We start from the raw sequence: 17194 nt of genomic DNA, 5'->3' as shown, positions 1-17194 counted from the left end.
GTTATGTGGAAAGGTGGATTGAGAATAACATTTACAAAAGCTAACAACAATAACGATGTTTTGTACAAATGGGTTGGATCAGGAGCAGCTCCTCATGATGGAAAAATAACAATAAAAAGTATGGAGATAAGAATGCCTATTGTTGAATACGAGTCTAATTACGAAAACAAGTTAAAGTTGAATATTCTTAAAGAACCAAAAATCATGTTTTCCTTCCATACTTATCAATGTGTTCAGAAGACTGTTGTAGGTTCTTTCTTAGAGTTTGATGTTACTACTCAATTTAATTCTAGACAATTTGATATGCCTGATTTCGTAGTTGTAATGTTCCAAACTGATAGAAGTGGCAAACAAACAGCAGATGCAAGTAAGTTTGATCATTCTAAGGTAAAGAATATCTATCTTAAGAATGGGAGGAATGAGGTATTTCCAAAAGAATCAAGAAACTTAGATATTGCTAACAAGGATTATTTCAAGATGTATGAAGATTATACTGCATTTAAGAGAATAACATGTGGCAACACCGAAATGTACTATGATCCTAAAGAGTTTATAGACAACAGACCAATGTATGTAATTAATTGTAGTAAGAGAAAGAATGTATCGATAAATGAAAGAACGAACATAAAGATTGTTGTAGACTTTACAGAAGCTGTGGCTGCTAATACTATGTGCTATGCGATTTTAATTGGACGAAAGAACTTTACATATGATCCCAAGAATGAAAAAGTAGTAGAAGAGTTTTAGTTAGTTAGCAAAATATCAACGGGCATATAGAGATTTTAAGGGTGAGCGTTTTGCTCACCCCTTACGGTTCAAGAATCTAAGAGCCAGTATCACTGGCCCTTTATCAGTTAGCCATAAGCGACTTTAAAGGGTATCGAAAAGATAGCCTTGCATCCTCAAACTGTTTTCATTAACGATTGTTTTATGGAAGTTTTTCCATCAAACGAAATTGACGAAAATGATTAAATATTTTTGGTGAAGATAAAAATTGAAGATTGATTTTCTATATAATAAATACGATGGCAAAACACGTTGATTTTTTAAACAAGCTTGGAAGTCTTGAACAAAAAAAGGTTATTGGATTAAGAGAATTAGAATTAAATACAGAATATAAGATTGTGAAAATGAAAAAGATTAAAACTAAGTTTGGGAAGAGCATATTAGTTGAGTGTGAGAAGTTCAAGGTTTTTCTTCCACCTAGATTTACAAAACACTTAACAGATAAAATGATTGATGAGATCGCTAAAGATAGAATAAAAATCAAATACACTGGTCTAAAAGGTAACTATCCAACTGTTGAGTTCTGTATGTAAATCCAAAAATGAACGAAAATGAACAAAAATATGTTGTCAGAAGTAAAAAATGGAGTGTTTAGAAATGGATCCCAAAAGAAGTTCATTCTTACTAATAACTTCAATGTAATTGTGAAAAATGGGCAAACCGAAGTTCAAGTGGTTTTTGATATTAACGGTTGTCTATTCAGCTTGAATTACGATCAGTGGACAGAGTTCAAGAAGTCATTGTTTCCTATAGAGAACGAGGTTAACAGAAGATTCCATTATCAGTATCCGAACTTGTAATTTTAAGTATGTTCTAAGTGTTTTATGGTGATAAAGCCATAAAACTAAGACCTTTGAATATACACAATGCATAAGGAGAAGCAGTACTTTTGAATGTCATTCGAATTTTAAAGATACATGTATAAATAAGAGATTTATTTGAGTTTTTTGTAATTATATCCTTAGAGTTATGCAACCTACAACACATTCAAAAAAATTTCAATTTATTTCTCTATTGATTGACGTTTGAATTTTTGAAAATCGGTTTATATTTGACAATGTTACAGCCAATTCAAAATTTCGGGAATTTTTTACGGGTTTATTTTTGAGTTTTCTTTAAAAAAGTCTTAGAATTTTATGTAGATTATGCTAGTATTTTTTATTTTTCAAATTTATGAATTTTATTTTTTGCAGAGTTGCAAACTTAGGACCAAATTTGTTACTAGACTTAGTGATTTTTTAATTTTATAGGTTGGCAACACTTATGGGTCAGCCAAACACTAATTGCCAAAAATTAAATATCAACCCTCTATCTCTTATAGGAACCAAGATATCCACAATTTTCTTATTTTTCGTTTTAAATTTGCCGGGCAGCTGAACATATTCAAGCAGTTACTCACCTACTCAATAGATGGCGTTACATATCACTTAGTTTATCACTTTGCTAATAGATGGCGTTGCTTGTAGAAGTATTTGTTCATATATAAGGACCGATTTTCACTTGATTTCTTGAGCGTAGTGTTAGCCGAGCTCGCTCGCTTGCAGTCTGGCCAGCTGTAAGTAGTTATCGGCGTGGACGTCGCAGGTTCGAGTCGCCTCCAAGCCAGAAGAAGGATTTTCACTCTCTCATCTATAAGCAGCAAATCAGATTGAGTTGACGTGAATGGAGACTAGCGCTAGTCGGGTAAAGAAAACGAAGGCACAACAGAAGCAGCAGCAGAAGCAGCAGCAGAAAGAGAAACGGAGGCACAAGAGAAGCAGCAGCAGAAAGAGAAACAAACAGAAAAAGGAGCCTGAGAGGCAGCCAAAAGCAAACCAAACAAACAAATAAGAGAAAGGCGCAAGTCCTCTCAGGTCCACCTGTGCACAGGTTTTGCTGCTTTTTACTTTGACAATTTATTTATGTTATAGAGTTATTATGATTTTAAATGTCATAAAAGCATATTCAATCTCACTTTGGGTTATCCCTCTGTGTTAAAGTGCACAGTGGCGGCTTCATAAATTTTGGTAGTCAGGGGGTGGGAGGAGGAAATGCGCTAGAAGTTAGGTAACCAATCAACTCGCAAATCTGTCTTCAACATTGAGAGGGACGCGTAAGACAGTTCTCATAATTTTTTTTAAAGATGTTCAAAATATTTATGAAGTTGAAAAACAATGCTGCGGAGGATCAGGGGAGCAGAGTTATCTTCAAAATTGTGAGGCGGGCAGATTGAAGGTTTATTCTGGGGTGGGGACATCATTTCATCTTACTTTCCTTTGTGGCAATCGGACACAAATCATCACATTTCTCCCCCAAAAACGCATTTCAAATCGGATTATTGAGGGGAAAGTCCCCCCCACACTTCTAAGATTGGTCGGGACATGTCCTCATCCCCCCGGGATTTGCGCCGGTAACCCTATGGACTAAAATGACGATCGATAAACCGGTTCTTTCAGATAGCCTGTCAGTTAGAACTTAAGCAATGCCCAGAATTACCAATAATATGAACCATTTTGAATTTCGCGGCAACACTAATCCATTTTATAGGATGTCTTTACTCCCGAAAGAGATCTCGTTCCTATCCTTGACGGCATTAAACTAAAATAAGAGAAATAGAAAGAAGACAAGAAGAACCGAGTTCGAATGACCTCGGAAGACTATGTCTTTGTTAATACTTTTTTCTATTCTTTTACGCAAGATTTCTTCATAATTCTTTAATTAAAATACTTACTAACATATCCTCATTTTATTGTCCTAACAAATCAATATGGATATGTTGTCAGTAAAATAGTTTAGATTGATCGATCCCCTGGTGTTGTAACCACAGTATTTTAAGTCACGCACCCCCTTCCATTACGAAATCCTGGCTAAACGAACGAATATATGCTACCAGTAAAATAGTTTAGAATGATGCAAGCAGTTAGTACATGGAGTTAGCTTACCTAAATTTAGATTTCGCTTTCCGAAATCTTAATGGATGCATTAAGTGATTTCGTTACTTACACTCTCAATCTCTAAATACAAGGATTCAAAACACATTTTCGATTCCAAACTATGACTCTGCTAGACAAAGAAAGCATAGGCCAGTGTATGTTTTACTTCATTTTCATATACGTGCTTGTAGGTTTTCTCGGGGACTTGGTTTCCTCCCACTTTCTCATTCCACCAAATATTCCATAACCATTAACTTGCTTTAATCACCGTCTCCCTTAGCCTAACAGCATAATCGTGGGACATTAAACTCAAAGACTTTATTTTTATTTTCAAGTAATTACTTTTCTCTTCCTTATTTATTTTTAATTTAATTTCTCTTTCAATTTCCCTCTTTTAGGAACATCAACATAATTTGCAATTCTTTCTCATTATAATAACACTATTAAAAGTCCCATATACAGCTTACCACGTTGTAACCCAGCGGAAACGGATGAACAACGAATATTGTCGAAAATATGTATTGCTTACAGCGGCGTAGCGAGCATTACAAGATTGGGAGGGGGATGAAACTTGAAATTGCCAAGTCTTGGTTTCTTTTTTTAAAAAAATGTCAAGTCTTGATAAAAAAAAATGCCAAGTGTTTCGAAAATCTTACAAACCCTGTGGAAAACTATTACAGGAACCTTATTTTCATATTCGTTCCATTTCATGCCCTGTCTGAGACACGAATAACATCAGCCCTTGTTCCGCTCTCGAGTCCAATTTAACATCTAACCTCAGGATCATTATCATCACCCACGATGCACAACTGTTAATTTGATAACTCATGGCTATGTCAGGTAACCTCCGCCAGCTAATCTTCACGAGAACCTTTAAAGTTACAATCAGTTGTAGAAATGCATTTAAAAACGTAGAATAAGGTAGGATATATTTACTGTTTGTGATGTAGGAGTGCCTAATTTACATATTAAACATTTAATTGAGGGGTTCAGTGAGGACCAGGCTAACCTACATCCAGGTCAAGATTGAGATTTTGACGGAACAGCATACCAATGTCATTAATTGACCTTTGCCTCAACCACTTGTCGGTGTAGCTTGTCCTGAGTTAGGGGCGGATCCAGGGAGGGTCTATCGCCCCCAAGAAGAGGAAACTTTGTGTATTTTAATATAAGATAAAATCCACCCAGAGTTGAATCTCTTAAAACTAGCGATAGCTTGTAAGTAGTGGCATTACAACCCACCGCCCCCCAGTAGTCCATCCTGGATCCACCCCTGTTGTATACTAAGCCAAACTATGAATATCAGACGTATCTTTTGTAACGTGCTGTTTTCATTTGTTTCCTTTTCTTTCAGAAAGTTAAAATTGTCAGTTAGCCTAGTCTCTCGCTAAACTGTCAATTGTGACAAAACACACCAATAATTGTTGATGCCAACTAAAACATACATATCCAAAGCCTACAAAATATATCACATTATTTAAGTTTTTTTTTTTCAAAATTGCTTGCAATGTTTTTCTTCGTGCCAAGCATCCGAAAGTCATCTTGAATTCTGACCTTCTCATTTCACTACAATTCTTTGAAGTGTAAAACTGCACAGCTTTTTTTTTGTTTTTTCCTCTCTCTCGCTCTCTTCAGTCCTTCAGTCTCCCCCACTTTGATTTCAAGATTTCGCACTCTGATGAAAAGTATTAAACACCAAAACGGAAAAGTACTAATATATAACCTCTCTTTTAGTAGCACCTCCAACCACGCGCCCGGGGCACGTGCCTTGCTTGCTCGCCCATAGCTCTGTGAGCTATATAAGTAACATACAATGCGCGCGCATATGTAAACTTGGTGCCAGCTTTGATTCTCGCTGAGAGAGTATACATATAATGTTGGTTCGAATTCCATCAAAACCGTAGGCTCATTTTTGTGTAACCTTGGTAGTGAAGAAGACAGTAGACTTCAACAAATATTCCTGTCGGGCCTCGATGGCTCAGTGGTAGAGCGTTCACCTCTGGTGTTTGGGGTCTTTGATTTGATCCCAGCTCGCGCCAAGTAAACTTTGTGGTGGACAAACACCGTGTGAGTGGGTTTTCGCGGGGTTCTCCCGTTTCCTCCCACTTTCTTCATTCCACCATTTCATTCATTATATCATCATCAGCGTCTCCTTTAGCCTAGCCGGTATATCCGTCGCACGTAAAACTCAGATTTCAACAAATATTCCCTTTCCAGCAAGACATTAGGTTAAATTGGAAACAACGATCTAGATCACATACTTCCAACTTCATTATTGATACAACTGTTATATACAGGATGCATCAGAAGTCCCTTGTCATCCTTTCTGAAAACTACAGGGATGTAGTTTCATTGAGTGCGAGATAAGAGATACACATTAGGCGCAGAAGGATACTTTCGGATTACATCACGCGGACGGTCGCCATCTTAGATTCGAAATTGTAATACGGATGATAAGTGGGTAGTGTGATACATGGCCATGCACTAAAATGTTCTGAGGATGTCAAATGTGCAATCAGATATCATTTAACTTATTCTGGTGAAATGTTATTGGCAGTGAACCAAGTGAGACTATATGTAGTATGTCATACCCTTCTGTTTTTTTTTTCAGTGATAGAGACATACCGTTTCTGGTTTTTTAGTGATCAAGATATACCTTCAGGGAAGAATAAATGCTAAATACCTTTAATAAATCCATTTTTATATATTGACAAAGATTTTATTTCTCATGTAGAAGTAACTTCTAAGTTGACAATACTGACATTTTTTTACCTTTTTCTACCTTTTGTTTGTAAAATGAGGTGTTTTCAAAGAAGTTCATTAGTTTATATTTTGATGTGCCATATTGAATTGTTTCTTTCGTATGTTGGTATGTGTCGTCTTGTCTGAAGTCTTATAAGCGTCGTGGTTTGAGCGTGGGCGGATTTAGGGGATTGCAGTGGGGGCGAATCTTACAGGAGTTTGAAATACCCCTCATTCGAGTGTGTGGTCCAGGAGTTTTCCCGCTGGAAATTGTTAATATTAAAAGTCGGTTTTTGAGCACTTTCGTGTATAATTCTCTGATACAATGTAAGGGGCTATTTTTTTTTCAGAAAGTTGTTCACGATGGATGGATCAGTCTCTCCATTTTTTCTCCGTAACTAAAGAGGCTTTCCAGTGGTTTTCAGACATTATGTAAATAGAAATGCAATCTTGTAGGCTTCACACTTCACTGCATTTGAACATTTAGATAGCCGATATGTCGAGTCAAAATCGTAATAAAACGCACCGCCTCTGATTGTTCCCACTTCGAACACATTTCCCTGTTATAGTCAGGGGTAAAAGTGAGGGGGAACGCGGGAGACACAGTTCCTCACCTCGAAAAACATGTACGGCGTCTCCCAGACCCTAAAATGGTACAATGGGCAAAGATAGGCAGGAGGAACGGCGTGGAGTGATGCCGCTACCTACCGTCCCCCCACCTTTTCAGGTCCACTTTTACCCCTGGTTATAGTATATGTTCCACATGTTCCTACTGAGCAATAAACATTTGCAGAAGCTTCTTCCAATTAATGTGGACACAAAGTAGGATATAGAGTCAAATTTGTGCACAGACGATGGCGATACTTTGTTCTAGATGATAAAAATTATGAATATTTACTGCACAAACCATAGGCTTAACATGTCCACAAAGCTAGAAATTGAACAGCGTTAGGTCCGGTGATCGGGCAGCCATTCAACTGCCTCTCGTCGATCAACTCATGTTTTAGGGAATTGTTCAAGTAGTGACGCACCACGAATCCATAATGAAGAAAGCGCCATGGTGTTGAAAAAACTGCGAGAATGTACCATCCTCGGGCATCGCAGCTCGCAATATCTATCCCTGTACGAGCGTGAGGTATTATTCCGCAGTTAATTTTATTGAATCAAAAAGTGACTGATTAGACGTATTCCTCATTTATCTGCCAACACCATAATTAATTTTCTTTGCGCTGGTCATGTTGGAGGGGTCTTGCACGCGGGGTTGTCAGGTGACCAATTGTGCATGTTCTGCCTATTAACCTTCCCATTTACGTAGAGGTCACCTTCATCTGAAAAGAGTATTTGCATAAAAATGTTAGAGTTTAACCATAATTACTCGATAACTCGGTCACAAAACTGCACTTGGCGACCAAGATCGTTCTCGTGGAGATGTTGCTTCATTTGCACCTTGTACGGATGCACTTATACACGCGCAGACCCTATGACTCAACCCACATTGCATTAATAAAAATGACGTGTGCTCCTTTGGAGCCACATCGAGAAGGAAGTCACCACTGCCGTAGGCGTTGCTTCATCTGTAGCTGTCTACGATCGTCCGCTAAGACGTATGTCCACGAGTGTGCCCGTCTCCTCAAAATTTGTTAATTACTGTGACACTGCAACATGTAACACAGTCACATTGTGGATGATTCTGTTTGCAATCGGTAACCACTGCACAGGCACTCCTCCCGCCCCACAGTTTGAATATTTCGATACATTCCTCACGTTCTAACGGTATGGTTTTACATCTAGAAGAAAGAGGTAAATACAACGTTCAATTGGCAATAACTTTTCACCAAATTAAGCTCCATGGAATCTGATTGCATATTTGACATACTGAGAAAATTCTAGCCCGTGGCCATATACATATATCACATTAGCCACCAATTTATAACAAACAAATTTAATCCAAAATGGCGGCCATCTGTGTGAGTATTCCCAAACGGCCTAATGTATCATCCATCTCACATTCAATTAAACTACACCCGTGTAGAATTTAGAAAGGAACTTCGTATGATGTATACAGGGTGTTTCGAAAGTCTCCTGACACAGAGTAACTCTGTTATCAGAGTTACAACAAAATGTAAGAGGAAAAACCATTTCTAAATATGTTGTTTTCAATCTAAAGTGAACACTTTTTAAATCGGAGGAGCCGTTTGGGCTGTACTCTTTATGCGCCCAATGTGGAATGAAAATGCAATGTTACCATTTACCTGGACCCACAACATATGTGAATGAAGTTACTGTTTGAAATGGGCCATCGACATGTTAACGTAAAAGACAGTAACTTCATTCACTTATGTTGTGGGTCCAGGTAAATGGCAACGTTGCATTTTCATTTAACATTGGACGCATAAAGAGTGTACAGCCAAACGACTCATCCGATTTCGAAAATTCCTTCAACTTACATTGGAAACATCATATTTGGAGACGGTTTCCCAATTACATTTTGTTGTAACTTTGATAATAACCGAGTTACTTTATGTCAGGGAACTTTTAAGACACCCTATATATCTTATGGAATATATGTTTGATGTCCCTATAACTGTAGTATAAATTTGTTCAAATTTACAAGTTATTACAAGTAGATTCTGACTTACATGCGTAAGAGTTTGTATGTAACTAACTAATGAATTGTATTTCATGAAATTTACATTGAAATATTTAACACAAAATCTTTTATATTCATGCTTAGTGACTTGGCTTTGGACTGCAACTGATTATTGTACCCCATTATTGCTTGAGAAGAAAACCGATGTCCGAATCTTCATTTGGAGAAACCAAAGTTCTATTGGAATGCTGAGGATTGCAATTATTAATTTCTAGAGTTCAAGGTGCGTAAATTATATCTAGGTATATTCTGTGTTTATTGTTATAATTACTATTACTATTATTGGGTTTAGAATCAATCAAGTAATTTGTGATATTTTAGAGGGATCAAGATGGCTGCCAGATAGATAAATATTTGAGCGTCAGGCCCTTATTTCTTTTCAATTTTATATTTAATCAATGTCTATTTTTCCCCCTCATTATTCCACCAAATCGTATTCCAAGATCATCAATTTTCAATACTCATTTGGGACTGTCAGCATACACAGCATAACCGTAGGACGTAAAACAAAGATTTATTTTTCGTTTTCATGTCTTTTCTTCATAGCTGTGAAAAATAACGCCTTCAACATCATAAATTTGTATGCTACTTGCCTGCATTCGAGCACAGTAATCAACTATTTGGACATTACGAAGCAAAGCAGGTCTACTTTGCAGTTAGCATAGTTTTGAAAGGATGTGACATAATGATATTGGTGTTGCGATGTTCAGCACCGTAGATAATTAAACAGTGCTAGTAAATAAATTTGTAACAATTGTATTGGTGTTTAGCTTGCATGACCTCTAGACGGGCCATTTTTTTTACAACATATTGTTACTTGTACTCTATATGAGGGGCCGCGGTGGCTCAGTGGTAGAGCATTCACCTCTGGTGCTTGGGGTCCCGGGTTCGATCCCAGTCCCCGCCAAGTGAACTTTGTGGTGGACAAACACCGTGTGTTCTCGGGATTGTCCCGTTTCCTCCCACTTTCTTCATTCCAACATTTCATTCATTACTCATCATCACCGTCTCCTTTAGCATACCCGGCAAAATCGTGGAACGTAAAACTCAAAGATTTCATTTCATATAAACTTTGGTGCAAAGTAACCCCATAGATGAAGATATTTTGCACCACATACAAAAGAGCATGTTCAACATACTAACATAATGTTTGTTTGCAATGTTTTCTCTCCTGTATTTATACATTTCACTTTTTACACAAAACTGCATGCAGTCTACAAATATTGATGTTGGAATTATGGTACCGGTATCAGTACTTAGTATGAATTATCGATATTTGTAAAGAAAATTATGTATTTTCTGGTACCGAAATAGGAGCCACATTCTGATAGTTTAGCATGACCCACAAAAATGGCAACTGAAAAACACAAAAAATCTCCGTGAACAGATTTGCCTTGGCTGCTCTTTATATCCAAGAATATCTTCTCAACCGTAATCAGTGGAAGATTTACGGGATTTGGGGCTTTCAGGCTGAAGCCCACCCAAATTGCAGGATTTCTTTTTAAAAAATCTAATTTAGTCATTCCTATGCGTATGCCCGTCAAGCCCTTCAAAACGTCTAGTGATTTCTAAATAAACGAAGTATTTCTGTGTGAAGTCCCTCTCAAACTATTCTTCTGAATCCGCCGCTGTTCGTAATTTATTTTCCAACAAGAAATCCATTTCGACATCTATCTAAAGAGGAAATTTTCCTAAAGTTAGACGGGAGGAGGTGCCAGTAGTACGAATTTCCCATTTAAGGGGTTACGTTGACCCGGTGCAAAGTAACCACGATTTGAGGCTCAAAACAGCCTTCTCCCAGTGTTATTTTTCTATGACTTTACAATGTTTCACCCTTCAGTTTCAACTATTGCTTGGAAGTCCCATCATACACAGTAGAATTCTACGAAACCGACTTAACTTTGACGGAAATTCTTGTAGGTGATATCTTCCAAATTTTGTCTGCATTTACAGTGAGTGCTTTCCATACCTCTACAACAACAAACCCTTCAGGTGATTAGAACTGATGTTAATCGCCAACATTATAGCCAAAATCCAGTGAGATGTTCTATCTTACGGTGGCAGTTGAAACTTTCTCTTTACAGTTCATGGGTTTACCGACGGAAGACTGTGTAACTTTTTTCGTATTTTGTGCGAAGTTAACCCTGAATTGCAAAGTAACCCCATCTTAAGGTACTTACAGATTACCTAGGTAGTTAGCAATTTTCACATTCTTTTTTAAGGTGGTAACAGTTGGAGCCAAGGGATGTGCGATATTTCGATCGAACGATTAATATTTTCAAATATCAAACTATCGATATCGAAATTTTTGACCGATATATCGATGTTTTTGATCTTTATCAATTTCTATATTTTCGATTTTTGATATTGCTTATATTTTGTTATTGCTGTATTTTTTGATATTTCGAACAAGTTTCAATAGTATTTCAATATCGATTATCTATTTCAAAATTTGGATATCACAAAGCCCTATCGAAACCCCTCCGAAATGAAGTTTTTGTCTATGGCCTGATTAGGGTTGCGCACGGCACGAGACTAGACAGAATTTTTGTTACGAAATTCGAGACGAGGCATAGCTCTTCCAACAGAAACAGATACAGATTTCGAGAGGAGACAACTTTCGCGACATCTTTGCGAGAGGTGACAGTCTCAAATCATTTCTCGTGCGCACCCCTAGCCCATATCGTGCGTTATCAAAAAGCATGTTAATGAGAAATAACAACATGTAAATACAATATAGGTAGTTAAAAACATTTTTGTTTTCATTCTTCAGTAATGCATTATTATTAACCTCAGTATTTTATAGTCCATTCTTAATCTTAAGGTGATGTATAATTAAGTTTTGAATTCGGTTAACTTATTTTGTTTCTCAAATTGTTTTAAAAATGTATGTACAAACATGTTTATTTTCATTCTTGAGTGCTTAAAGTCACTATAGTTATTAAACATAGTATTTAATATTGTACTCTTAACGTTAAAATAATATACAGTTAACTTTTGAATTCAGTTAACATTTTTCTTACTGAAATTGCTTTAAAAAAGTATGTAAAAACGTTTCTATTTTCTTTCTTGAGTGCCAAAAGTGATGCACAGTTATTAACATTAGTACTTTACACTCTATTCTTAATTTTAAACTGATAAACAGTGCGTTTCTGAATAAATTATGTCAAGTTATTTGAGTGGCGAACACTGGTAGAAAATTCTGACTACTACTGGAACATTTTGATTTTAAGCTGACGACTACTGGTGCAAGGATTTTAAAATATTGGTTTTCCTTCAACGGCTACTCCTTTTTGAATTCTGACTACATGGTCATTATAGGAAGGATCAGTGAGTCTTTCCAACTATGGTACAGCTCCGACAGATTCACGATGCTCAGAGAAGAGACAAAATAGTATGTTTTCAACCTTAAAGTGAGAACCACTGGCGTTTTTACCCTGCTATGCAAAAGTAAGTGGGTACTCCAATGGGGTTCCAATGCGGTACCTAATTTCTGCATTTTAGATATATGGAAATACATGTGTCTAAAATGTAAAGAACTGATATTTGTTTACTGAAAACTGCAACTCGGTAAGCCTTACGGATACCGAGATATGGGAAAATAAAGAGCGACACGATATGTATGTGGGGCTTGGGGCTTGCATACTTGAAGGTACAATTTGGAAAATGAATTAAAATATGACTAAGGCTTTCAAGATATTGTCAAATAAAGGGAGGACCATTACAAGTATGAGATTTTCGTGTTAGATGATAAAATTTCCGAAACCGGTCATGGAAAGTTAATAAATAAGCACCAGCAGCAATTCCATCTTCAAGTAATTAGATATTTCTATGGGGTGTTAGAACATCTTACAGTCTACTAAGATTAAATTTTAAAAGCTTTTGAAAATATAACTTGACATTTGTAAAGAGTATTAGAAATATGTAAGTATAAATATGTTTACCTAAAACTTCCAGCCAGTACATCTAACATATAGAGAAACACCGTAAAATAAGAGTATGAGATGTTGAAACTTCGGAAAAATTATTGGTCCCAACAAAATTAAATAAGATGGTACTTCTATGGGTTAAGTGAGTACCTCATTACAATTTCGATGGAAAGATTAGTTCTAGGTTTTCTTCAGGCAGTTCCAAAGGTTCATCGAGCTGTGTAAGAGAGTGAAAATTCCCTGTGAATATCTAATATAGTAACCAAAATATAACGAGTCATATGTTTTATGACGTAAAAATAGAGATCTTTTAGGATTTGTACTTCTGGGTCTTTGCTATAAGAAAGAAATTCAAAAACCTACTGTATATACCTTAATAGACAATTAAATCAGTGAGGACACAGTAACTTCTTGGTGGGGTGTTTACCTAGTATGTTTTGCAGAAACTACACTGGAGTATTCTCTTAATCCACAGAGATACGATCACACTTAACTGCCCATTTAATTTTAAAATGAAATTAAGGCAAATGAATGTTGATGATAGAATTGATGGAGTGCAAAGGTGGGAGGAAACGGGAGTACCCCGAGAATACCCACGAATACGATGTCGACTACAAACTGACTTGGCCGCGGATCGAACCAGGGACCCAATACACCAAAGGTACGCACTCTACCACTAAGCCACCGTGCCTGCACCCATTTAATTGTCTATTAAGGTATATACGGTAATTTTCTGAAATTTCTTCTTCTTACAGCAAAGACTCAACAGTACAAATCCATGTGGGTCTCCATTTTTACGACGTCATAAAATACATAATTACTTATATCTCGGTTGCTATATTAGATATTGACAAAGAATTTTCATTCTTTTTGTACGCTAGGAATTATCACGCTTGGATTTACCCGAAGAAAACTTCGAGCTGAATTAATTTTTCGATCGGAATTGCCCTGACGAGTGTGAGGTACTCACTTCACCCATATAAGTACCATCTTATTTAACTTTTATTAAGATCAAAAGTTGTTTTATGAAATTTCAAGATCTAATACTCTTTTATTTCACGGTGTCTCTCTAGCTGTAAGATGTACTGGCTGGAAGTTTTGGGTAACTCTATTCTCTTTTCTAATACTCTTTACAAATGTCAAATTATATTTTCCAAAGCTTTTAAAACTTAATCTTTTTAGACCCATGATGTTCTAAAACCCCATGGAAATACCCAGTTACTTTAGGATGAAATTGCTACTGGTGCTTATTCAGATTTCATGACCGGTTTCGGAAATTTTACCACCTAACACGAAAACCCCATAACTGTGTGGGCACTCCCTTTATTTGACAATATCTTGATAGCCATTAGTTATATTTTCATTAATTTTCTAAACTGTACTGTCAAGTATGGAAGCCCCACATACTTATGGTGTTCCTATTTATGTCACCATATTTCGGTAACTGTTAAACGTACCGACTTGCGGTTTCGGTAAACACACACCTGTAACGTTCTTTATAAGTTTATTAAGATATATTTTAGAATGTTTAGAAATGGGAGGTCTGTGAATGCCATAGTACCCGAAAACCCCCATAAGGACGTGTGTGTAGTGTATTGAATTGAAACTACTTTTGAGGTTGTTGTTAGCTCTCAGTAATTACGTTTTCGAAACTGCACAATCTGGTACGCAAACCTCACACTTCTATGGTGTTGTTCTTTATTTTCCCATACCTCGGTATCCATAAGGCTTACCGAGTTGCGGTTTTCTGTACTAAACAGATATCAGTTCTTTACATTTTAGAGACATACATTTCCACATATCTAAAAATGCAGACATTAGGTACCCCATAGTACCTCGAACGCCATTGGGTACCCACTTACTTTTGCATAGTAATACATTTCGAGTTGTTCAGCATCAATAAACACTTTTTTTTAATTAATCGTTTTTCTACCAGAAACCCAAAAGTCCATACCTGACTGAACAGATTTTGTCCATTTAATTTTAAAAAATGTTAAATATTTTAAAATGTAACATTTTAAATATTTTTTGGATTTTTGTTTCTGGTATTTCATGCATCAAAACAAAACCAGGATTCTGCATGAAAGACAGCGAAAAGAAGCAGTGTAATTTGTGGCTAAAAGCACGTCCTTTCTGAAGACAGACCCGATTATATTTACATTCTTTTGTACGAATATGTAACCTTAATAAATATACTGCTCCACAAATTATTCCTTTCTTCCATAAATTAGAATAAATGTATGTCTGTTTAAAGAAAATGTTTGTTAGCGTTAAGTCCTTTCAACTCTTTTTCTCTGTAAATAAGAACATTATACCTTGTAACATTTTTTTTATCATTGTGCAATTCCGATTGGATAAAGTATCTGCACGAAGCACTATTATTTCAGACATACATTAATAACTAATGTATTGTTCTGTGAATAAGGCAATGGTATAGTGAACATGTTTTAACATAAAATCTGTAACTCAGCTTTTCAGTAGTCAACTTTATTGAGAATCCGAAGAAAGAAAGAAAAAATGTTGGACTTAACAACGAATTTCAAAATTATTTTTGTTCGAATTCTGGACTAATCCAAATTATCCAGAGAAATCATTTATGTTGCTCTCTACAGATGTATCCTTTATCCAAATCGTATGAAAAGGAGACTTCATACATCGCTATATTTTGTATGAACTATGTTTCGTATTTATTTAATCACTTTGTACCTTTCTCTAGTGTTGACAAGGCCGCAAGTGTCAATCGAATAATTTAGTGTTTCACTCATGTAACCTTGTGACTAACGTACGTCCTGTCGGTATATATATATGTTACTGGGTTCGATTAGCGACAAACAATTTTTAGCGTTAAACAAATACAAAAATCTACACGCAATGAGATACGATGATCTTTGCCTCATAGACAATACCAAGCAACTAACGGTACTGAGTGTGGTTGAGTTTACTAGTGGTATTATCTGGCTATAATCAGTGTTCCGAGAGCTATACTTCTTTTTGTACTCTGAATTGCAAACTTTGATATAACCGTTTTAAATTATTGTATATCTATCTATCTATCTATCTATCTATCTATATATATATATATATATATATATATATATATATATATATATATATATATATATATATCATATAAAATTGTAAACTAGAAACTTCCGAGTAGTTCTGAGAATCATCGCTCTTTCTTTAAATAATGTATGAGACTATTATCACTGCTCGTTACTTAAAATGTTGAACTAAGAAGGATACATCCAGGAAAGTCCAAATTTGCAGAATGTATAGAGCAGGGAAGGATAAATATGTTTGGTCGATGGCTGCACAGCTTCTCATACCTGTGAACTCCGCCAGCTACAGTTGATGAGCTGTGGCATTGGATCGTAAGACGCATGGCTTACCATACCAGAAGAGAACATCCTCTCGATGTCTCGCTGTGTTACAGTCGTTCTGGTTGTCAATGTTGGGTCAGTTCTGCTCCTTTGTCACCACGTTGTCACACAGCGAAAACAGCGGTAAGTTTAACCCTTAACGTACCAAGCCTAAGTCGTCAAAGTTGTTTACCAAGCTGGAGTCTTCTGGAGACCTCAAGTATTATTTTAATTTCTCAACATAGTATTGCAGAGTGTTACTCCAACTATTATTTTTTTGGATGTCTAGAAGCATACTTAAGTTAAATGAACATTGTTGACATCAAATATTATGTATATTTGAGCACTATTCAGTTCTTCATACAATTTTATATTTTTGTGTTCGTAAATCTGAAACACAGGTTTAACAATGGAGTTTTTACATTTTCAAGTGTGTTTTTATTTTTTGTATTTTTTAAAGAAACGAGTCGTTGATCTAATCATGTAATTAATATCTCAAAGGGTTGCAGGATACATATAAAAATTGAGAAGAAATTGATTCTTATGATTGCGGCAGTATCACTAAATATCACTCTCTGGGGTCCCTAGAGTACCCCGCTTGGTATGTTAAGGGTTAAGCATATTCGACACTTACTATTAGATATCGGCTTGGGAACTTTGGCGTAGCTACCCTGTCTCCCTGAAGTTGCATTTTTAATGGCGAGTACTGTGTAGGAATCATCTTGTGAGGGAACACGTTTTCAGCTGACACCATGTTTTTAATTATAGCGTCATTTAAAAAATAACTTATCTGTTAATTAAAATGTGCAGAGA

The sequence above is a fragment of the Thermobia domestica genome, chromosome 15 (assembly GCF_964235325.1).
Source record: "Thermobia domestica chromosome 15, izTheDome1.hap1.1, whole genome shotgun sequence".
NCBI classification, from domain to species: domain Eukaryota; kingdom Metazoa; phylum Arthropoda; class Insecta; order Zygentoma; family Lepismatidae; genus Thermobia; species Thermobia domestica.
Note: the sequence above shows the minus strand (reverse complement) of the source record.